Genomic DNA, 24,402 nt, shown 5'->3' with positions numbered 1-24,402 from the left:
TAGAAAACAGTATGGAGATTTCTCAAAATATTAAAAACAGAAATACCATACGATCCAGCTATCCTACTACTATTATTGACAATAATACTATTGACAATACTATTCATACTAATAGAACACATTTAGCACTTCTTTGCGCTAGACGTTACTTATGCACATTGCGTATATTAACTCATTTAAGCCTTATAATAACCCTATGAAGTAGTTACAGTAGTCTTCTCCTTATCCGCACTTTCACATTCCCAGGTTTCAGTTATCTGTGGTCAATTGTAATCTGAAGTATAGATGGAAAATTGCAGAAACAAGAAAAAGTAGCTAAGCTAGGATTTGAACCAAATTCTCCTGAATATATACCCCATGATCTTAACCACTATGTAATGCAGGTCCAGAAATTTATTTTTCTAAAGATACTCTAATTTTAAGTAGTACTGTAGGGAATATGTTACTTAAGAGAATAATCTCAGTCTATGGGCTATAACATACATATGCTTATAACCAAACAGATGATCCTAATTATAAATTTATTTTATCTATTTGTTGAAACATGCTGACATAGTATCTACTCAGAACACTTTAATTTAAAATATGTATTTTAAACAAATAGAATTATATTATTTTCTTTCTTTAAAAAATATATTTAGGGGCTGGCCTGGTGTCACAGTGGTTAAGTTCATGCCTTTTGCTTCGGCGGCCCAGGGTTTGCTGGTTCAGATCCTGGGTGTGGACCTATGCGCTGCTTATCAAGCCCTGCTGTGGCAGCGTCGTCCCACATATAAAGTAGAGGAAGATGGGCATGGATGTTAGCTCAGGGCCATTCTTCCTCAGCAAAAAGAGGAGGATTGGTGGCAGATCTTAGCTCAGGGCTAATCTTCCTCCAAATATATATATATATATATATATATATATATATATATATATATATTTAGATTTTCAGTAATGCACCATCAATTTCCAAGTTTTTTGGTAATATTTCAGACCAAATTTACCTAAATCATACTTTTCTATAAGTTATGTTTTAGTGCTCAGCTCAGAAAAGAAGTCAAATAAAGAGAGGTGTTAGATGATCTTTTCTGACTCTTAAGATCTAGGTAAACTGAGAAGAAGAACAAATTCTGTGAACAACTGAGAGGCCTCAAACTCAAGGCTTTTCCTTTCACATATGTGTGCCTGCCCCACACAGTGGCTTCCAGATTTGAAATCCAGACCCATCTTTAAATTTCACCAAACAGCCACAGCAACCACCACAGTAAAACTCTCTTAATCAAGTTTGCATCAGTCTGGACTGAGAATTTGAGGAACACACAGCAGGATCGCTTTGCACTCGAAATTCTTCTTCCTCAAAATTTATTCATCTATGCAGTGAATTCTCTTTGGATTTTTAGCTCATATAGAGCCCCGTTTTATGAAACCTCTCTGGTTTCAATCTCTGCTTACTTCTTTTTTTTTTTTTTGACTTCTCTTTCATGAGCACACCAAAGTAATGATCCTCTTTTTAAAAAAATGAAAAGCATTGTTTTTTTAAAATTTTTTTCTTTTGTGTTGAGCTCCTGCTTTTGCCTATTCCCAGAGGCTGTGTCTGCTACCCTAATTGGTCCATAAAAACATTTTCCTTAACAAGAAAATTCTCCCTCAAGAGGAACTTTGCTACTAGCTGTGAAAATAATGCATCCACCTTTTGTTTCTCATTTCTGACCACTCTAACTCTGAAACCTCTTGGGAAGTTACTTAACAGCTTTAGCTCTCATGAAATATATATTGAACAACAGCAATCCCAAAATGTTGCTGAGAAAATTAAGAGGAATAAGGAAGATTAAGTCTAACACAGTGAAAGAACTAACAGTCATTTCCTTTCTGCTAATCTCCTGCCACATTTCGTCATGCCTTTCTCCCTGCTATTAAAATCAATCCAGAGCATTTCTTCATGTTTAAGGTAGGTATTACACAGGACCACCGAAGGCTCCTGTTATTTTTTAAATAACTTTCTCTTACCCTCTTGTGCTTATTAGTTCCCACCCTAGTCTGTGCCTATACCTGCTTTCATATATGAGGCAACCTATTCTCTAGGTAAAAATACATGAAAATAGGGAGGAGATCTTGTTCATTCTATTTATATCCTGTACTCCTAAACCCAAGAAAAAAGAACCATTCCGTCAGAGAACCATTCTAAGCGACTCTGTTGAATTGACCATGCCCAGCAATCATGCTGTAGTGTTTGTGAACACTGTGGGATTTTACTTTTCTTACAAACAAAAATTATACTTTAAAAAGATATAAGAAAATGTCTTTGAAACAGTTAAAGTGAAAATGAAGCTGTCTTATCAGGTTCAAGATGTTTGCTGACTTGATTTTAGGTTTTAGAAAGATTTGTACAGATTATTCTAATTAACACAATTATAATCAAAATAATTGTGTTTTTTCTCTATAAGTTTCAATGAAGTGACGGAATTTTAAAACCATTATGCTTTGATAATTTAGCTTTCCTTGTACTCCGTATACACATATTACTATGAACTGTTTAAAGTAATCCACAAGTAAAAAAGTGACTTGAATTAAAGATGTATAGCAAAAAGTTAGAAAAAGAAAATATAAAAGATATATTGTCAATAACGTTGCATGACTATTGTATGAATAGGAAATCTCCTCTGTTTGGAACCACAAAAGGTATTCAGATACCAGTCAAATTGTCCTAAAATATCTGCTGGGGTGAGGACAGGAACTGTTCGCGTTGGCGTTCCATACAATTGCCATCAGAGGAAGGAGATCAGAGCACAAGAGATGGGAAATGATGACAGAAGAGCAGATGTGAACAATGTTCCTCATTTAACTGGAAAAAAAATAACAGCATGTTCTAGAGTTATGAAAAGGGTAAAAAGTGGGTGGAAATTTTATTTAAGTATTTAGTATGGTGAATGGCTGTGGAAGTATTTATTCGCCTTTCACCTTTAAGATAAAACGACACACTCTTACTTCAGACCGAGTTTTGGATCTCCAGATGTGACTTTAGATCTCACCAATCAGAGAAAGTGCAATGATAGTTAAATATAAAACTGAATTGGATTTTCTTTTCTTTTCTTTTCTTTTTTTGCTAAACTAAGTTGCTTCAAGGTTTGATTTGGCTTCCGCCTGAGTCAGGTGATTCTGTACCTGACCCTAAGCTCCAGGGGCGTATGTGATTCGGAACCAGCTAATCAAATCACTTCATTTTCCAGGCCAAGCGATCCATTCAGAGATATATCTGTGACCCAGTTTGTTCCAATGAGAAAGAATCTCTGAAGCTACTGGGGGGAGAACTTTTATTTATTTACTTATTTATTTGTTTGTTCAGTCTTGCTGAGAGGAGAAATGTTCTCAAAAGAAGAGTTACTTGTGCATAAAGGGAGCTTGGCTTTGCCTCCAAAAGTAAGGGATCATGGTGCTATGAGTTTGGTTTTTGAGCTTTCTGCAAAGTCAGTATTGCATCTCTGTGACTGAATTCTCGAGGACAATGGGAAGGGTCCCACGCACTGTAGCATCCACAGAGTATTCCCTTGCTCTGCGGCTCACTCCCAACTGGCAAGTGAATTAGAAGATATCAGAGGTGGTGTCTTGGTAAGAGTATATAGAATATATACAACATTTTTCCTTTAATTTTGAGATAATATTCAAAGATGTCCCCAGAATACAGGACAACACAGGAATTTATTAAGGCAGCAGGTTTTTCAATTTCAAATAATTTATCTTTAACCCTCTTTGCACATGTATGACTACCAAGACATTCAGGGCACCTGCTCATTTCTATGCTCCAGCTCTTATTAGCTTAGTATTATGAATGTAGTGGAAGAATGCAATATTCCTTGAAATAGTTATATGATAAAAGTCCATTTGAATAAATTTTGAACAATGCAAGATGTATTTCAGGTGACAGTAAATTCCTTCTGAAGTTGATTGTGAACTAGATTATTTTACTTTTGAATAACTGAATACTATGTGCTAGGGATTGGAATAATTTGCTTAGGAAAAGTACCAATTTTGATGTAATTGTTACTTCTGATAATTATTCTCCACTACTTTCAGTCTTGCATTTGTCCTATTGGAGAATTAAGCAGAAAGTCCATGGGAATCATTATCACAGCATTTTTCAGGTTTTTGATGGTAGCTTAATTTCTGGAGTTTCCAAGGAAGCTGTATTGTATTTTGTTATTGAGAAAAAAATTTACACAAGATGAAATGCACAGATTTTATATGTGTGACTGATGAGTTTTCGCAAATGTATATACTCAAAGGCCAGCCCCAGTTGCCTAGTTGTTAAGTCCAGCATGCTCTGCTTCAGCAACCAGGGCCCAGTTTCCAGGTGGGGACCTGCACCACTTGTCTGTCAAGTGGTCATGCTGTGGTGGTGGCTCACATACAAAAGGAGGAAGATTGGCAACATATGTTAGCGCAGGGAGAATCTTCCTCAGGAAAAAAAAAAAGTATATACTCAAACGATCATCACCCCAAATAAGATATAAAACTTTTCCAGGGTCTTGCCTGGTGGCACAGCAGTTAAGTTCACATTTGTGGCCTGGGGTTTGCCAGTTTGGATCCCGGGTGCAGACCTATGCACCACTTGTCAAGCCATGCTGTAGCAGGCGTCCCACATATAAAGCAGAGGAAGATGGGCATGGATGTTAGCTCAGGGCCAATCTTCCTCAGCAAAAAGAGGAGGATTGGTGGCAGATGTTAGCTCAGGGCTAATCTTACTCAAAAAACAAAACAAAACAAAGCAACTTTTCCATCTCCCAAGAAATTTCCTTTGTGTTTCCTTCTTTCAGCAACCCCCTTAGCATCTACTTAATATCACAGCAACACTTCTGTAGGTCTGGGAAACCAGGGTTTTTTTTCTTTATTCCAGAGTATTGTGACTGTCAACCCAATTCCCAGAATTTCCCTCATGTTCCCTTCCAGTAACACCCCATCCCACCCTTGCTTAGGAAAACTCTATTCTGCCTTATCCTAAATTAGTGATACCTGTGCTTAAAGAGTCAAAGAATGCAATGGTATGTAGCTTTCAGGAAATGCCTTGTTTTATAGCACAAATGTGCAATCTTTCAGTCTTTGCTCAGGGACCAGTGGTTATTCAGATCTATGGGCTGATATCTCTGGTCCTCAGAATGCCATTGCAATCTATTGATGGGAACAAGCCTCATAGTAGTCAGGTGATGAACGAAATTTGACCTTAGTTTGCCTTGGGTTAAGGCCAAAAGGATTGTAAAGAAAGCTGTTGGCCACATTTCTGTCTCTGAATATACTATTTTCAATAAATATAGCAGTTCACTCAGGCCAAGTCCAATAAAAGTGAAATAGATCTACGTGGATAATATTTCTAAAAGAAGAGATGTTCATCATACAGAAACAATATGTTGTTTATTCATCACCTTCCTTCTACCAAGTCATTCAGACATTTATTACATATTTGGTGCTGAAACAATTGAGCCTATATTTCAATTGATTCAACATTTGGGGAACAAAATTTTTCAAGGAGGACCCATTTGGAGGAAATTTGAGTAAACTGTTGAAATAGCATTACAAATAAAAATTGATACCAAACAAATACACATGGAAGTTTAGATGTTATTTACGCAATTCAGTAATTATGTATTGAGTCTCTACTTATGGTGACACATAATATTATTGACACCTTGATTAGTCTATAGTAGGTGATGTAGTTAGATCTTGCTTATATGGAACACTTCCTTTATCTCCCATAGCAGATGGGATAACTGCACTAAGCATTCCATCTGTTTCATACACATTTTCCAGGCCCCATGCAGTTAGGTAGCACCAAGGGACTACTTTAGCCAATGGACTGTGGGCAGAAGTGGCTTGCTTTGCTTTTAACCAAAGCATGCAAAAGCCAGTACATAACATTCCAGTTCTCCCTCTCGGATGATGCTACCCATTTCAGATGGGATATGTGACCCAGGATACGTTGATCTATGATATGTGACATACAACGTGTCAGTTCCACTTCTTGCTATGCTCAATTATGTTTGTCTCACTCTCTTACAGTTGTTATTAAGAGCACTTCTCAATACCACAACTAGAAGGACCCACAACAAAGAATATAATACAACTATGCACCGGGGGGGGGGGGGGGGGGGGGGCTTTGGGGAGAAAAAGGAAAAAAATAAAATCTTAAAAAAAAAAAAAAAGAGTGCTTCTCAGAAAAATCCCTACATGAAAATCTCTGTTATAGATTTCTGTTTCCCAGGGAACTGGACTGGGATGACAGATTTCTGTGGTCATTGCCTATTTCTCCCACTTTATCACATGCGTCTCTCCCCTTCAATCACCGCACCCAGTGACATCAGTCTTCTGAAAGTTTCAATCTCCGAGCCTTGCCAACTGTTGTTTGCTTTTTATTTTTTGCCCAAAACACTCTTTCCTTTTTCTTCACGGAGCTGAAGCATTCTTGACTTTTGGGATTCTTTGTGTTCTTCTCAGAGAGCCTTGGCGACCATTTTCCACTTGCTTACAATCGTGGCACAGCAGGATGCATATTTTTCCTGTTTACATCATATCTCTAAAATTTTATTCATGTTTGCTTTCTTATTTGGATTGTATATTGTAGTAAGTGAATTAATACTACATCTGTTCAATAGATTTTTTATGAAATATAATATATATCATCCAACAGAGGCACTTTTGTGAGTAAAATGGAGCTAAAATTCTTTAAAATGTTAATACTTTTCGGAAGAGTTATGTAATGACTAACACATTGGTGCTTTATTCGAACACTATTTTAACAAGCAAAATTTTTATAATATAATAGAAATAATATATGTCCATTAAAACAAAACATATATATTTTCTAACCAAACATTAAAAATAATATAAAGAGTATAATAATTTTGGTGCATAGTCACTTACTACATTTCTTCCTTGGATCTATCCCTAATACCATGTAGCTAATATCATATTGTTTCTCTAAAGGGTAGATTTTTCAATTTATTCATACATTTTTCAATATATTCATATTTTTTTCATATAATTGCCTGTAATCTTATTCTCGGTTGAAATTTACGGCTACTAAATTTGATATTATAGACACCATTAATTGAATTTTCTTTGCCAGCAATCATAGTTTTAACTGATAAATACTCCTCATAGATGCTGAGGTACTTAGTAAGCTCAGGGCATATTCTGTGAAATTAAAGATATTTTTAATTCTAATATTTTTATTCTTAAATGTGTAAATATTTCAGTCCAACTATATATTTTCATAGATATTCACTGCTGGCCGCCATTCAAAGTACCTTTCTTCAAAAAGTGTTCTCGTAATTCAAATCTCATAAATCCATTTTCCTTATTTTGCCTATTTATATTTTGCTTGATTTTGATGCAGCAAATAATAAGCCTTCTCAGTTTCATTCCATTCCACAATAGAATATAAATTTATCCATTTAGAAAAATGAAACTCATCAAAATATTTTTATGAGAAGTTGAGACATTCCAAATTGCAATTTTGTAATTGCAAGTTAAAGCCAGTATTCCTTGGAGCTCTCTGTTGCATTTGTTTAGCTCCCTCGCTTTGTACAGAGATACATTCCAATGTCTGCCTGTTTGTAAGACTGTATGTCAATAATTACATTTCCCTAAGAGCTTTGGAAGCTGAATTCTCCTTGAGCTACATTTACTGAATACTTTGATTAAAGATTTCCAAATGTTTTTGGAAAAAACACAACAAATATTCAGAGTATTTATTTACAAAAATTCAATACCACTGTTGAACACTTAGGTGGATTTCTAAATTCTTTAATTGTGAAGAATTTCTCTTATAAAATAATTCTTCAGCTGTGTATCTCTTTAGTCTTGTCCAATCTGTGATTGTTCCTAGTCATTCCTTGCCTTCCATGATCCTTAAATTTTTGAAGAGGGCTAATAAGTTATTTTGTAGGATGTCTCTTAATTTAGATTCGTCTGATATTTTCTGATTAGATTGAAGTTCTGTATTTTTGGCAAGAAAGCCATAGAACTGATGGTATCTCCTTTTTGGTGCATCACATCAGATGGATCAGGATCTTGACATGTCTATTACAGGTGATGCTAACCTTAATAACTTTCGGAAATTATCATCCGCAGGGGTTCTCCACTGTAAAGGTGCTATTATTCCTTTTATAAATAAAAACACCTCGGGGGAGAAGCATCAAGACTGTACGGATATCCTACTTGCTAACTTTGCTCACTGATTTTACCACCCTTGGGTGAAGCTTGAGTGCAATAATTATTAATCTGATGATTGCTTAATAGTGATTTTATATTTGCCTCTGTCCTACAATTTTTTAATTTGAATTATTTTATAATGGAGCACTGTTCATTTTTGTGGAGCTTTTCTCCCACATTTATTTGTTATTCAAGTATTATTCCATGTAATTATGAACTCACAGGTATTTACTTTATTCTATTAGTTGTAATTCAATACTGACATTATTTTGTCACTTATTTTGTTCTAGCTTGGTCTTGAGGAGTTTCTTCAGATTGGCTTCTTTGTCCTTTTGCGTAATCTCATTCTTTTTGGAACACTTCTGTGTTTTTGGCATCACAAGATATTGTTACCTTACCTTACCTTATATTCTCACTACAGCTCTGCAATCAAGAACTTCCCTAAGTAGCCTTGATTCTTTCAGTTGGAGACTGGTATTTAGAAACCATGATCTGGACACTAGTTGAGGTCATTGCTACTGGGGTATCACTGGTCCTAGGCACTTTCAGTCAATTAAGCATAGAAATACATGTTTGTGTGTGTGTGTGTATATTTATGTATATGTATATATATACACAAAATTTTGCATATGCTCATATCCATACTAATTTCTATGTCTATCAAACTATGCATATTATTTTTATATATTTATAAATTTATATATTTTAAATATTTTTTATATATATGCATGTCATGCTGATAATTCTGATTCTAATTTAGTATCACAGGGATTATTCTAGCCTCTCGTTTTTCATGACTTATAATATTATAAATAATAAAAAGTATTATAAGTAATACTAACAATACTTATTACTTCTTTCTCCAACAGTGACAAACAGAGATCACATTACCTTCCTTTATGTATTTGCTCTTCCTCATGTCCAGAATTGCTACTGCATACCCTGCAGAAACAAATTTACTAACTAGTGTATGTATCATACTTTATTGAATTGTGTTGCATATATATATTTAGAGAAATTATTAATTCTTAAATACATCTGCTACAGAGAATTTCTAATGAGAAATTGTATATCAGAACTTCAGAAAAATCAGTAGAGAATAAAGAAGTATGAAAGTAGACAGCTTGGTGAATTTCTAGATTCAAACACATCTGTCACGTCTTATTTTAGAAGATGACTAGTACCCATTCGATGACTCTTCTAAGAACACACATAAGTCACCACTTGCTTGACCTATTAGGTTGAAAGTTACTATTAACATTAAACTTACCACAAGTGGAACAATAACATATAACCAAGGCATAGAAAATGCATGCCATTTGATTTATACTTATTCTTTCAAAATTATATTTCAATTTATTCAAGTTTTGAGAAAAATGATAGTACTGGATCATAATATTCCTAAATGATAATAGTAAATAATAAGTGGCAAATGATTATTACTTCTGTTGGCTCATTATACTAACATTAATCATAGTGAATTATTTTGATGTTATCAATGGGGATGTAAGACATAATACTACCAATATGAATAGTGAATCATTTCTCCAGGAGTTCAGTGTCTTATAAATACCTCCTTTATAATTTTTGAAATCATTGCTATTCATAACATGAACCTGCAACAAGAGAGAGAAATTAACATTTAATTCAATTGTTTAATAGAATATTATAAATGTATTACATGCTCATAATAATAATGAAGTGGGTTATTGAAAACAATGTCAATCCGTCCTTCATCCTTCCAGTTCATCTTGTTTTCCACAAAGCATTCTACAGTTGTTTTTTAACAATCCATTTTCCATTTCAATCCAAGTTTTCACGAGGTAGAATTAGACACTAACTATAACATCTTCAAAATTATTGGAAATATTCAAATTGGTGTGTTTCCTCATCTGAGAAATAAATCTCGTAATGCTGCTAATATTAAGTATTAAAAACTCAAAACATTTTCTTGTTCCATATGAAGAGATTATGTTTCAAAATATAAGGATGAACATACTATACACACTTATGAATTGCGGTGTTAAAATGTATCTTTCAGTTTCTTTTTATATTCAATTGTTTTTATCAAGAAAATTATGTCCAAACACGCATTCGGGAATGGTAACAATAAAAGACACATTTGCTTTACTGTTTTTTAAAGCAAGCTAAGAAATTAATATATTTCTTCAGATAGAGCTAGAAAATAGAAGAATCTGTGTTCAAAATGCAAAATTTGTCACCCAAGAAAGGGAAAATATTTTTCAGATAATTTGCTACCTCCTAGTCTTATTTCAATAATAAAATGGTCCTGGGACTTTATCAGTAGTGGTTTGTTAGGCCCATTTAATTTACAAACGTTGTGATGAAAACCCATATATTGTAAACCTACTCCTGAAACTGAAGAAGCTAATTTGTCTAGTGTACTGTTTTAATGCTAACACTTTAAACTACTTTTGTTTATGTACAAAATCAGTTACACAAATTAGGCAAGAGGGAGAGACAACTAATTTACCCGTATCTAATGCCAGAGTGCTGTGACAATGCTAATTTAGATAATCTGGGTCCAAAATAGAGCCCAGAAGTAGATAAGTAATTCTTCTCCAATTGCTGACAAATATAGTGATAATGTCAATAATACACGACTCCACTTAATGAGAGTAATGAAAAGTGCTGGATATATTTTTTTAATGATTTAAATAGGTGTAGAATTGCATAGTAAATATCTCACGGAAATTGAGCTAAGTTTTAAAAATATATTATCTTTTTTTATTTACATGAGATTGATATACAAATTCAACATACGTGATTGACATATAGATAGGTATGTGGAAAAGAACATAATATAGTATATTGAGATAAGAAACGTTATTACTTCTCTGCATATCTCTCAGATTCTAAAATATTAGTACTGAATTTTCATTTTTGTGACTGTACAAAACTAGCTAAAAGAAAAAAAGCTAAAGTTGAGGCTGGCCTGGTGGCATAGTGGTTAAGTTCACACACTCTGCTTCTGAGGCCTGGGGTTCGCCACTTTTGATCCTGGGCGTGGACTTATGCACCACTTATCAAGTCATGCTTTGGCAGGCATCCCATATATATAAAGCAGAGGAAGATGGGCACAGATGTTAGCTCAGGGCCAATCTTCCTCAGCAAAAACAGGAGTATTGGTGATGGCTGTTAGCTCAGGGCAAATCTTCCTCAAAAAAATGCACAAAAAAACTAAAGTTGAAAGAGTCATTAAATTGCCTTTGGAAAGGTAGTCTTTGGGAAATAACAGAGACATAACTGATAACAATAGGTACCATTTATTTAATATTTACTTTATGTTGACCACAGAGATAAACATTTTTTACAAATGTCTCACTTATAAGAACACTTTGAAATAGATAATATTATTAGCCTCATGCTACAGATGAGGAAGTTGAATGTAAGGGAAATTAAGTAATTTCTGTAGAGTCACATGGTCAGCAAATAGCGGAACTGAAATTATAATCCTGGTCTGTCAGATTCCATGGTCAGAGCTTTGACATACCATGCTGAGTGTTTGAGACATACTACCCAGCAACTCCACCCCTATACCCTCCAGCTCAAAAACTCCATTTTCTTACACTTTAGATTGAGTTTAAAATATAGTAAATGGTTCTGTTGTACTTTTCAGCAAATACATTTGAGTATATCAAATATAAATTAGGTAAGATGTGAAAGCCAGTGATTGAAAGCAGGTAGAAGTTAAAATTCTTCGGTTTGATGAGCCTTGTGCCATGGAAAGAGGGTGGGGGCATCTGGTAACCTACCACATGTAAATTATAGCACACTCAAACTATGTGAATCTCCAGAACAGATGAAGAGCCTAAAAATGTTGTATTGTACTAAATATAATTCACAATACCATGAAACAGAAATTACTAGGAAGTTGGTTTTAGATAAAACATGCATAAACTTCCAATTTAGTTTACTAAAATAAATCTGTAGGTTTTAGAATGTTATATTTTGGTGACTATAGTTACTCGCATTATTCTTGAGATTAATCAATTTAGATACTGTCATAATTCTGGGCACTTTAAGAATATGACATCTAAAAATATCATATATTCCTTTCTTCAAGTGAAGGATAAACATGATTTAATCCTTAAATTAAAGTAATAATATAATTCAAAATATTCTCATACTTCTACTTCTCCTCCATATTTTAGTGGCTGTTGTACTTTAATTTCCCACAGTGGTACTGGTTGGTACAGATTTCAGAAAGAAGTTGTGAAATAATATTAACAAGGTTATATAAAATTTTATTTTAAAAAGACAAGAGAATATTCACGTAGCAGGTTGCTTCTGACCTATGACTATTGATGCATAAGCCTCTTCTTGAAATCTTAGTTTACTGTCATGATTTGTAAAGAAAACTCTCAAATGTCTATTCGAATAACATCTTTTTTCTTTTTCTTCCTCTCCTTTTTTTTTAATACACAGGTCTAATGAGGTGCAAAGGATATTGGATATTGTCGTGCTCATCTAAAGCACACAGTCTTCATCTCTCCTTCATGCCACAGTGAATTAAGTAGATAAACATGTCATGGGAAATTAAGATGGATGATAAGCTTGTTGGCACCATCTTGAAGGCACAAGACATCATCACCCTCTCCACAGGTATTTGGCTAATGTACTCTGTCCTCACATTGTCAAGCAGCACCTTGAAGAGATATCGCATACATTGTTGAAAGCAGAAAGGAAGTCAAAGATAATATGACTCATAGTTTACATATTGCATACATAATGTGGTCTTGATATGAACTTGAAAAGACAGTAAAATATGCACAATACTTAACACTTATTTGCAGACACTAATTCAGTCAATTTCCTAATGGAGTACATAAGAATGTTTTCTGTATTCTAGATAAAGTTACAAAAAGAGGGAAAGATAAGTTAGTTGCCCAAAGCCTTATTTGCTTTCAATTAAAGATCTAAGTTTAAATGCATTTGACTGCCTCTATCTATTTATATCAGACAAAGAACAATCATTCAAAATATAATGTGAAATCAAAGATGAAAAATACAGGTTTATCATTCTTTGCATGAAATCCAAACCATACGGCAAGGAAGAGCTGTCTAGTTTAGACAACTATATTTTGATGACAAAGTCAGTTACACGCCTCATGGAAAACTGAATATTAGGATGGTTTTCATGTCATTTCAAGGACTAATTCCAGCTCAGACACTTCATTAGAAGGTACACATGCAAAAGGATGAAAGTAGACCATTATCTAACACTATACACAAAAATTAACTTCAAATGGATTAAACACTTGAATGTAAGACCTGAGACCATTATCTAACACTATACACAAAAATTAACTTCAAATGGATTAAACACTTGAATGTAAGACCTGAAACCATAAAACTCCTAGAAGGAAACATAGACAGTACACTCTTCAGCTTTGGTCTTAGCAGTATACTTTTGAATACCATGTCTCCCCAGGCAAGGGAAACAAAAGAAAAAATAAACAAATGGGACTACATCACACTAAAAAGCTTCTGAAAAGCAAAGAAAACCACCAACAAAACAAAAATGCAACCTAATAATTGGGAGAAAATATTTGCAAATCATATGTCTGACAAGGGGTTAATATCCAAAATACAGAAAGATCTCATACAACTCAACAACAAAAAAACTAACAACCCAATTAAAAAATGGACAAAGGATCTGATCAGAGATTTTTCCAAAGATATACAGATGGCCAACAGGCACATGAAAAGATGTTCAACATCACTAATTATTAGGAAAATGCAAATCAAAACTATAGTGAGATAAAATCTCATGCCTATCAGAATGGCTATAATTAACAAGACAAGAAATAAAAAGAGTTGGGGATATGTGGAGAAAAGGGAACCCTCATACACTGCTGGTGGGAATGTATACTGGTGACGCCACTATGGAAAACAGTACAGAGATTCCTCAAAAAATTAAGAATAGGTATACCATATGATCTAACTATTCCACTTCTGGGTATTTATCCAAAGAAAATAGAAACACTAAATCAAATAAATATTTGCATGCTTATATTCATTGCAGAATTATTCATGATAGCCAAGACTTGGAAACAACCTAAGTGCCCTTCAATGGATGAATGGAAGAAGAAAATGTGGTGTATATATACAATGGAATACTACCCAGCCATAAAAAAGATGAAATCTTGCCATTTGTGACACATGAATGGATCTTGAGGGTATCCTGCTAAGTGAAATAAGTCAGATGGAATAAGCTAAATAACATATGATATCACTCACAAATGGAGGATAAAATGATAACAACCACCATCAAATATATATAAATATAGACATTAGATTGGTGGTTACCTGAGAGGACAAGGTGGGGGGAGGGTGAAAGGAGTAAAAGAGCATGTGTATATGGTCACAGATGGTAATCAGTCTTTGGGTGTTAAACATGATGTAGTCTACACAAAAATCAAAATATAATGATGTACACCTGAAATTTATATAACTTTATAAACGAATGTTACCTTAATTTAAAAAAATAAGAAAGTTGAAAAAGAAACAGCTATAAGAAAAAAAGGTCTGTTAACCTTGGCAGGAGATATACTTCGCCGTTTCTTTTTTTCCTGAAGAATATTTACTCAACTGAAGAAGTTGGTTGTAAATGAGATGTATACAAGGTTAATGAAATGACAACTTGGAGAAACATACACAAAGTTCTGTGCTCAAGAATTCAAACAGATTCTATTTTGGCAAATTAGAGAAACTATTAGAGAGTTTGTCTTCCCTTTCTTTCATCCTCTTCTCCCTCCTTCCTTCCCTCCCTCCCTTCTTCCCTTCCTTCCATCTTTCCTTCCATCTATGGATCCATCCGCCATCCATCTACCTAACGATTTTAGTGAGCAAAATTGTATTATTTGCCATTCTCACCTTTCCTCACCTCACTCCACATTTATACTTACCAAGTACCTAATATACATTTGGTAGTCAATAAATCCTGAGCTAAATCGAAATGAACTGAACTGGAACACATATAGGTGTCACAAAAACATATATATATATATATATATATACACTAATGTTCATATTGTCATATATAACATATAATATCTCATATCACACACATTTACACATATGAACATGAAGCAAACTAGCACAAACTGCATGCTTTTTCACGCTCCCTTGTCTAAACTCCTGTTAGCTCATACATTCTTTTCAACCTAAGTAGTGCATAGCAACTACTGTCTTCTACTACTATCATTAAGAATTGAATTTAACTCATCAAATGCTTGTGCCTTAAGTCTCCAAGTCAAATGGTCTATGGATTTGGTATGGATTGTGCCACGAACACTATATCCATAACTTAGGAGAGTATTTTGCACAGGGAAGAAAATAAATATTGTTGATGAAGTGTTATCACTTGTAAAGATATCCACCCAAACTGTCTGATTATGTTCACCCTATCCCTTCCTCCCCAAACCTGACATGATGAAGACAGGCAACATACAGTAAGTAACCCATGCATAAAATAACTTTTAGTCAGCTAAGTTGCTGTAAGAAATGGAGCATACTCATCTTGTTTTACCTAGTTTGTATCATGGAATCTGAGACGAATTTGAACACTTTAATTTGAAATTTACCTTTGAAATTCCTATCACGCTAACCTTAGAAGATTGGTTTTGTTTGGATTTCATATGAAAATTATTCCCCCAGCTGAGTTTTGCAAATACCGACATAATTTTCTTAAGAAAAATGTTGCAGTCACATTGTATAAAAACAAACAAAAGAGCTGGTCCATACTCGTTGCTTAGCAATAACATGTTCTTGGTCTAGAGCAACTTGCATTATTTTAGTTTATAATATTCATAATACGTTTCAAGATTTTACATGTTACAAAAAGATGTTTATGACTGTTAGTTGTAAGAGTTTTGTAATAAATAGGGATAGGATGTTTTTCCCACAACTCTATGTAAGACTGGGAAGTGAAAACATTTGAATCTATAACATATTTGTGATTGAAGAAACACATATTACTAGGCTGTTTATAGAGAACCATTTTTGTTTCTAGCCTTAGCATATCCTACAGTTATTTTTCATAGTTTCGTATGAGTTTTGTAAATGTCCCTTAAAAATTCTACTTTTTGGAACCAGTTAATTTCATAGATCAGTGTGTACAGTGTGATGAACAGAGTATGTAATTTGTAGGCAGAAGACTTTGGTTCAAGTCACAGTTATGCTTTTACAAACTCCATAACATATTTTTGTAAGCATCAGTCATTTTGAATGTTAAATTGAAAAAATAATCACAATACAAGTAGTAGCAATAGTAGTAGTCGTAATAGTAAGCAGTAGAGTAATATTTACATAACATTTGTTATACTTAGGATGTAGATTTAAGGATTCAGATATATAGAGATATTTATAACTTGTAAAAAGACTTTAGACACCACAAAATACTTTTAAATATTAATAAATATAGCTTATGTAGAAAAATAATAAGTATATTTATTTGACACATTTTCTGCCAGGTACTGTTACAAATGCTTCAATTGTATTCATTAATTTAATAGTTCTTATTGTATTCTCCATTTACAAATGACAGAAAGATTCAATAACTTGTCCAAAGTCGAAATTTTATTAGAATTCATACTTATAAATCTACTTCTAGAGCCCATGCTTTTAACACCTATTATGACACTTTAAAATGTACTTGTCTTGGCTATTGTGAATAACGCTGCAATGAACGTAGGGCTGCATGTATACTTACACATCTGTGCTTTCATGTTCTTTGGATAAATAACCAGCTGTGGAATAGCTGGATCATATGGTAGTTCTATTCTTAATTTTTTGAGGAATCTCCATACTGCTTTCCATAGTGACTGCACCAGTTTACACTCCCACCAGCAGTGTATGAGTGTTCCCTTCTCTCCACATCCTCTCCAACACTTGTTTCCTGTCTTGTTAATTATAGCCATTCTGACTGGAGTGAGGTGATATTTTATTGTAGTTTGGATTTGCATTTCCCTGATAACTAATGATTTTGAACATCCTTTCATGTGCCTGTTGGCCATCCATATATCTTCTTTGGAGAAATGTTTGTTCAAATCTTTTGCCTATTTTTTAATTGGGCTACTAGTTTTTTGTTGTTGAGCTGTATGAGTTCCTTATGTATTTTAGATATTAACCCCTTATCAGATATAGGGTTTGCAAATATCTTCTCCCAATTATTAGATTGTCCTTTTGTTTTGTAGATGGTTTCCTTTGCTGTGCAGAAGGTTTTTAGTTTGATGGAGTCCCATTTGTTTGTTTTTTCTATTGTTTCCCTTGCCCAGTCAGAGTACTTGAAAATATGCTTCTAAGACCGATGTTGAAGAGCGTGCTGCCAATGTTTCCTTCAAGAAGTTTCAAGTGTGTAATCCGTTTTGAGTTAATTTTTGTGTATGGTGTAAGATAATGGTCTACTTTCATTCTTATGCATGTGGCTGTCCAATTTTCCCAACACCAATTATTGCAGAGACTTTCCTTCCTTCATTGTGTGTCCTTGGTTCCCTTGCTGAAAATTAACTGTCCATAGATGTGCGGGTTTATTTCTAGGCTCTTGATTCTGTTCCATTGATTTCTGTTTCTGATTTTGCTCCAGTGCCATGCTGTTTTGGTTACATAGTTTTGTAGTATATTTTGAAATCAGGAAATGATATCTCCAGCTTTGTTCTTTTTTCTAAGGGTTTCTTTGGCTATTTGAGGTTCTTTATTGTTCCAAATAAATTTTAGAATTCTTTGTTCTATTTCTGTGAAAAATGTTGTTGGAGCTTTGATAGGGATTGCATTGAATCTGTAGATTGCTTTAGGAAGTACATACATTTTAACTGTGTAAAATCTTCCAATCCAAGAGCACAGAATATCTTTCCATATCCTTGTGTCTTCAATTTCTTTCAACAATGTTTTATGGTTTTCAGTGTACAGATCTTTCACCTCTTTGGTTAAGTTTATTGCTAGGTATTTTATTCTTTTTGTTGCAATTGTAAATGGGATTGTATTCTTAATTTCTATTTCTACTGCTTCATTGTTAGTGTATAGAAACACAACTGACTTTTGGATGTGGATTTTGTATCCTGCATCTTTACTGTATTCATTTATTATTTCTAAAAGTTTTTTAGTGGATTCTTTAGGGTTTTCTATATATAAAATCATGTCACCTGCAAATAGTAAGAGTTTCACTTCTTCCTTTCCAAATTGGATTGTTTTTGTTTCTTTTTCTTGCCTGATTGCTCTGGCTAGGCCTTCCAATACTATGTTAAATAAGAGTGGTGAAAGTGGGCATCCTTGACTGCTTCCTGTTCTTAGAGGCACAGCTTTCAGTTTTTCTCCACTGAGAATGACATTAGTTATGGGTTTGTCATATATGGCCTTTATTATTAAGTACTTTCCTTCTATACCCATTTCATTGAGAGCTTTTATCCTAAGTGGGTGCTCTATCTTGTCAAATGCTTTCTCTGCATCTATTGAGAGGACCATGTGATTTTTATTCTTCATTTTGTTAATGTGATGTATCCTGTTGATTGATTTGTGGATGTTGAACCATCCTTGCATCCCTGGAATAAATCCCACTTGACCATGGGGTATGATCTTCTTAATGTATTGTTGTATTTAATTTGCTAGCATTTTGTTGAGGACTTTTCATCAATGTTCATCAGTGATATTGGCCTGTAATTGTCTTTTGTGTTGTCATTGTCTGGTTTTGGTATCAGGATAATGTTGGCTTCATAGAATGAGTTAGAAAGCTTTCCTTCCTCTTCAATTTTTTTAAAGAGTTTGAGAAGGATAGGTTTTAAGTCTTCATTGAATGATTGGTAGAATTCACCAAGGAAGCCATCTGGTCCCGGACTTTTATTTTTTGGGAAGTTTTTGATTACTGTTTTGATGTCCTCACTGGTGATTGGTCTATTCAAATTCTCTATTTCTTCTTGATTCAGTTTTAGAAGGTTGTATGATTATAAGAATTTATCCATTTCTTCTAGAATGTCCAATTTGTTGGCATATAGCTTTTCAAAGTATTCTAATGATCTTTTGTATTTCTGAGGTATCTGTTGTAATTTCTCCTCTTTCTATTTTATTTATTTGATGCTTCTCTCTTTTTTTATTGGTAAGTCCAGGCAAAAGTTTGTCAATTTTGTTTATCTCTTCAAAGAAAAAGCTCTTAGTTTCATTGATTTTTCCTATAGTTTCTTTAGTCTCTATTTCATTTATTTCTGCTCTGATTTTTATTATTTCCTTCCTTCTACTTATCTGGGGATTTGTTTGTTCTTTTTTTTGCAGTTCCTTAAGGTTCACCGTCAGATGGAGATTGTTCTTGTTTGTTGAGATAGGCCTGTATTGCTATAAACTTCCCTTTTAGAACCACTTTTGCTGTATCTCGTAAATTTTGGCATATATTTTCATTTTCATTTGTCTCCAGGTACTTTTGATTTCTCCTTTGTTTTCTTCATTAACCGAATTGTTCAGTAACATTTTGTTTAATCTCCATGTATTTATGGCTTTTCTGATTTTCTTGCTGTAGTTGATTTCTATTTTCATATATTTTCATACTGTTGTGGTCAGAGAAGATGCTTGGTATTATTTCAACCGTCTTACATTCATTGAGATTTGTTCTGTGCCCTGATGTGTGATCTACTCTGGAGAATGTTCCACGTTCACTTGAAAAGAATGTGTATTTTGTGGTTTTTGGATGGAATGTTCTGTGTATATCTGCTAAGTCCATCTAGTCTAATGTGTCATTTAGGGCCAATGTTTCCTTATTGATCTTCTGTTTGGATGATCTATCCACTGGTGTAAATGGAGTGTTAAAGCCCCCTACTATTATTTTGTTACCATTTCTCATTTTATGTCTGTTAATAACTCTTTTATATATTTAGGTGCTCCTACGCTGGGTGCATAGATATTTGCAAGTGTTATATCCTCTCGTTGGATTGTTCCTTTGATCATTGTGTAGTGCCCTTCTTTGTCTCTTGTTACAGCTTCTGTTTTAAAGTCTATTTTGTCTGGTATAAGTATTTCTACCCCAGCTTTCTTTTCATTGCCATTTGCTTGAAGTATCTTCTTTCATCCCTTCACTTTCAGTTTGTGAGTGCCTATAGGTCTGAATTGTGTCTCTTGTATGCAGCATATATGTGGGTCTTATTTTTTTATCCAATCAGCCACCCTATGCCTTTTAATTGGAGCATTTAGTCCATTGACATTTAACATAGCTATTGATAAGTAGGTACTTGTTGCCATTTTGTTATATTTTTTCTGAGTGTTTTAGTAGTTCTTCTCTGTTCCTTTCTTCTTCTTTTGCTCTCTTCTCTTGTGGTTTGATGGCTTTCTTTAGTATTAAGTTTGGATTTCTTTCTCTTAATTTTTTTTGAGTATTTATTATAGGTTTCTGGTTTGTGATTACCATGAGGTTCATATAGAATAACCTATGTATATAGCAATCTATATTAAGTTGATGGTCTCTTTAGTTTGATCTCTTTCTAAAAGCTTTACTCTTTTATTCCCCTCCTCCCACATTTTATGTTTTTGATATCATATCTAAACTCTTTGTGTGTGTGTGTCTATCTGTATTCCTCTTATCATGGGAATAGGTAATTTTAGTACGTTTGCCTTTGACCTTTGTGTTAGCTCCATAGGTGGTTGATCTTTTACCTTTACTGTATTTTTTACTTTACAAGTAATTTTATTGCCTTTTTGTTGTTATTAACTTTATTATTCCTATTTGTGGTCTTTTTTTCCCACTTAAATAAGTCCCTTTAGCATTTCCTGTAAAATTGGTTTCTTGGTAATAATAAGTTTTTCTTGTATGGGAAACTCTCATCTCTCCTTCTATTCTGAATGATAACCTTGCCAAGAAGAGTATTCTTGGCCTTAGATTTCTCCCTTTAGCACTTTAAATATATCATGCCACTCCCTTCTAACCTGTAAAGTTTATTCTGAGAAGTCAGCTGATAGCTTTGTGTGGTTTCCTTTGTGTGTAACTTATTGTCTTTCTCTTGTGCCTTTCAGGACTCTTTCTTTATATTTAATTCTTGACATTTTAATTATAATGTGTCTTGGTGTTGGCCTCTTTGGATTTACTTGTTTGGTGCTCTCTGTGCTTCCTGTACCTGGATGTCTGTTTCCTTTCTTAGGTTAGGAAACTTTTCAACTATAATTTCCTCAAATAGATTCTCTATGCTTTTGTCTCTCTCTTCTCCTTCTGGAACACCTATTATACAAATGTTACTGTACTTTGTGTTGTCCCAGAGGTCCCTTAGGCTGTTTTCATTCTTTTTGGTTCTTTTTTATCTGTTCAGCTTTGGTGATTTCCTCTAGTCTTTTGTCCAGCTCCCTGATCTATTCTTCCATAGCATCTACTCTGCTATTGAGTCCCTCTAGTGAATTTTTCTCTTCTAGCATTGTATTCTTCATTTGTGATTGGTTCTTTTTTTCATATTTCCCATTCTTTGTTGATGTTCTCACTGAGTTCATTCATTCTTCTCCCAAGATCAGTGAGCATCCTTATGACTTTTTGTTTGAACTTTTTGTCAGGTAGATTGTTTCTTTCTATTTCATGTAGTTCTTTTTCTGGAATTTTGTCCTGTTCCCTTATTTGGAACATATTCCTTTGCCTCCTCCTTTTACTTCTTTCTCTGTGCTTATATATATATCTGTTAGGTAGATCAGGTACATCTCCTGATCTTGGATAGGGGGCCTTATGTAAGAGATGTCTTATGAGTCCCAGCAGTGTGCTTCCTTCTTGTCACAAGTTCCAGATGTTCCAGGACTGACCCCTTTGTGGGCTACTTGTGTCTGTCTGATGTGGCAGAGTTGCTCTTGCTGCAGGCTCCCAGGGAAGCTAGGCTGTCCCTTGGCCATTTGGTTGTAATGCTCAGTTGCGTGATGGTACTATGAACCTTTTGGTCACTTTGTCGGCCTGGGGGAGCCCCAACACAGTTGGCTGCAAGGTCTTACAGCACATTCCTTTTGCAGCTTTTCTAAGTGAGCAGGCCCCCAACATCTCTGGTTGCTAGGCTCAGGGGCTTACAATTGCTGTAGGCCTCCAGCCAGCAAGGCTCTTGTCAGCTTTCTCTGGACTGCTGCTGACTGGGGTTGGCCCCAGGCATGGGAGCACCCACTTGTTTCAGACATTGGAAAGTGGGTCAAATCACCTATGTAGCTGTTTGAGAAGCACAAGTCTTCTACAGCTGACAAACCCCAAAGCCCACAGGGTCACACACACTGTCAACACAGTCCTGCCCTGTGAGTGCACCCTGACCCCCTGAAGTGGACCCAATTGCCCCAATAGAGAGGCTCACACGCTCCACTCCACACACTCTGCCTACTTCTTGTGCATGCTCTGACTCACAGAGTCAGACCCACTTGCTGCAGAAGATCCACGCACCTTGCCTATGCAGGCCCACAAGTTGCCGGAGGGCTTGCTGTTGGTTAGGGCCAGTCCCTATAGCAGGCTGCCTGCCCTAGCTGAGCTGGATTAAATCTGTTCTCTTGTTGGTGGGACAGACCCTGGGCTGACAGGTCAGGGGAAGAACTCCAATGGTGTCTGCCAATGTCTGTGTCAGCACACCTGTACTAGGCCACCATAATGGCTGCTGCTAATGTCTCAGTCCCTGGCTAGGTGTCACCCCTCACCAAGATGCACCCAGAGCCTATCAGGTAAGTCTCTTTTCACCAAAGGACAGTGTACCTTTCTTTCTGGTGATTTTAGATTGCTTTCCAAAATGGATGAACCAGCCTTTAAGAGGCAGTTTTATTTTCCCTTATGTCTGATAGCCTTTCTGGGGATGTTCCCCATTGTTATTAGTAGCCAGCAAAGCAAGATATTATGACACTTATCTCGATTGTGCTGGGTCAAAAGGATGCTTATAGCAGTAACTCTCCCCCGCTCAGATCCCCCATTCCTCTAGGGAAGGCTGCATACTTGAGGATTTCTCCCTGCCAGCTGCAAAGTGCCGTGGCTTGTGTAGATGGCATTTTTTCTCTCTGGAAAGGAATTTCTGCCTCTTCCACCTCAGTCAGGACTGTCCCTTATTGCAAGGATTCTTTTTATCCAGTGTTCAGTTCTCTTTCAGGGGTAATTGTTTGCACAGCAGTTGTAAATTTGTTGTATTATGGGAGGAGGTGAGTTCAGAGTCAGCCTATACCACCATCTTGACCTGCCTTCCAACATTTTTTCTTAATTATAGAGGTTAGATGTAGTAAGAACAAAGAATTTTGTGAAGTACAACAAACTATAAAAAAATCAACTGCAAAAAATTTTGAGCACTAGAGATTTTGATGTAGTTTTATACTACTCTCCATGCCTATTAATTTATTACATTGTTGAAATCATGTTTTCTCTTTCTCTTTAAATGTCAGTCATTTAAAAGACATGTTATTAAATATTATTATTAAATATAATTTTAATGACCAAAGATTCTTTCATGTTGATTTACTCTAATTTAGTCATTCAACCATTCCATTATTGTAAATATTTAATACACCCAGCTTATTTAATACTATGATTACTAAAAATGTAATTATCTGTATGCATTACTGTATCTCTATATTTTATACTGTTGTTTTAAGGTAGATTCTTAGAAGCAGGGTTATTAAGAAGTAGAAACACTCAAAATTAACTTTTGAGGTACAATTAGCATATAATATAAATGTGCATAACTTGCTGACTTTTGATACCCATGTTATCACTACTCCCTTCAGTATTTAGAAAATGCCTATCACTTCAAAAGTTCACTTGATCCCTTTGTAGTCAACTCTCCTCTCCATTGCCAAGAAGACACTGCCCTGCTCCCTGTCACTGAGAATTATTTTTACCAGTTCTAGACCTTCATATAAATGGAATCACACACTGCATTCTCTTCTCATACAACTTCTTTAGCACATCAAAATGATTTTGAGATTTAGCCCTGCTTTTGTGTGTATCAATAGTCTCTTCACTTTCATTGCTGAGTAATCCTTTGTTTTAAACATATCATCATTTGTTTATTAATTCATGTTTAGTGGAAATTTGTTTTTCAACCCAGTTTATGGTTATTATGAATAAAGTTTCTCTGAATAGTTCAATAAAAGTCTTTTGATAGATGTATCTTTTTACTTCCCTTGGGTGACAGCCTAGGAGTGGAATTGCTGAGTGACATGTTCATTGTGTGTTTTTCTTTATAGAAAGCTGTTAAATCTTTTCTAATGTAGTTATAGCATTCTACACTCCATATA

This window comes from Equus caballus, chromosome 3 (genome assembly GCF_041296265.1).
Source record: "Equus caballus isolate H_3958 breed thoroughbred chromosome 3, TB-T2T, whole genome shotgun sequence".
In the NCBI taxonomy this organism is placed as follows: domain Eukaryota; kingdom Metazoa; phylum Chordata; class Mammalia; order Perissodactyla; family Equidae; genus Equus; species Equus caballus.
This window is presented reverse-complemented; position numbering follows the sequence as displayed.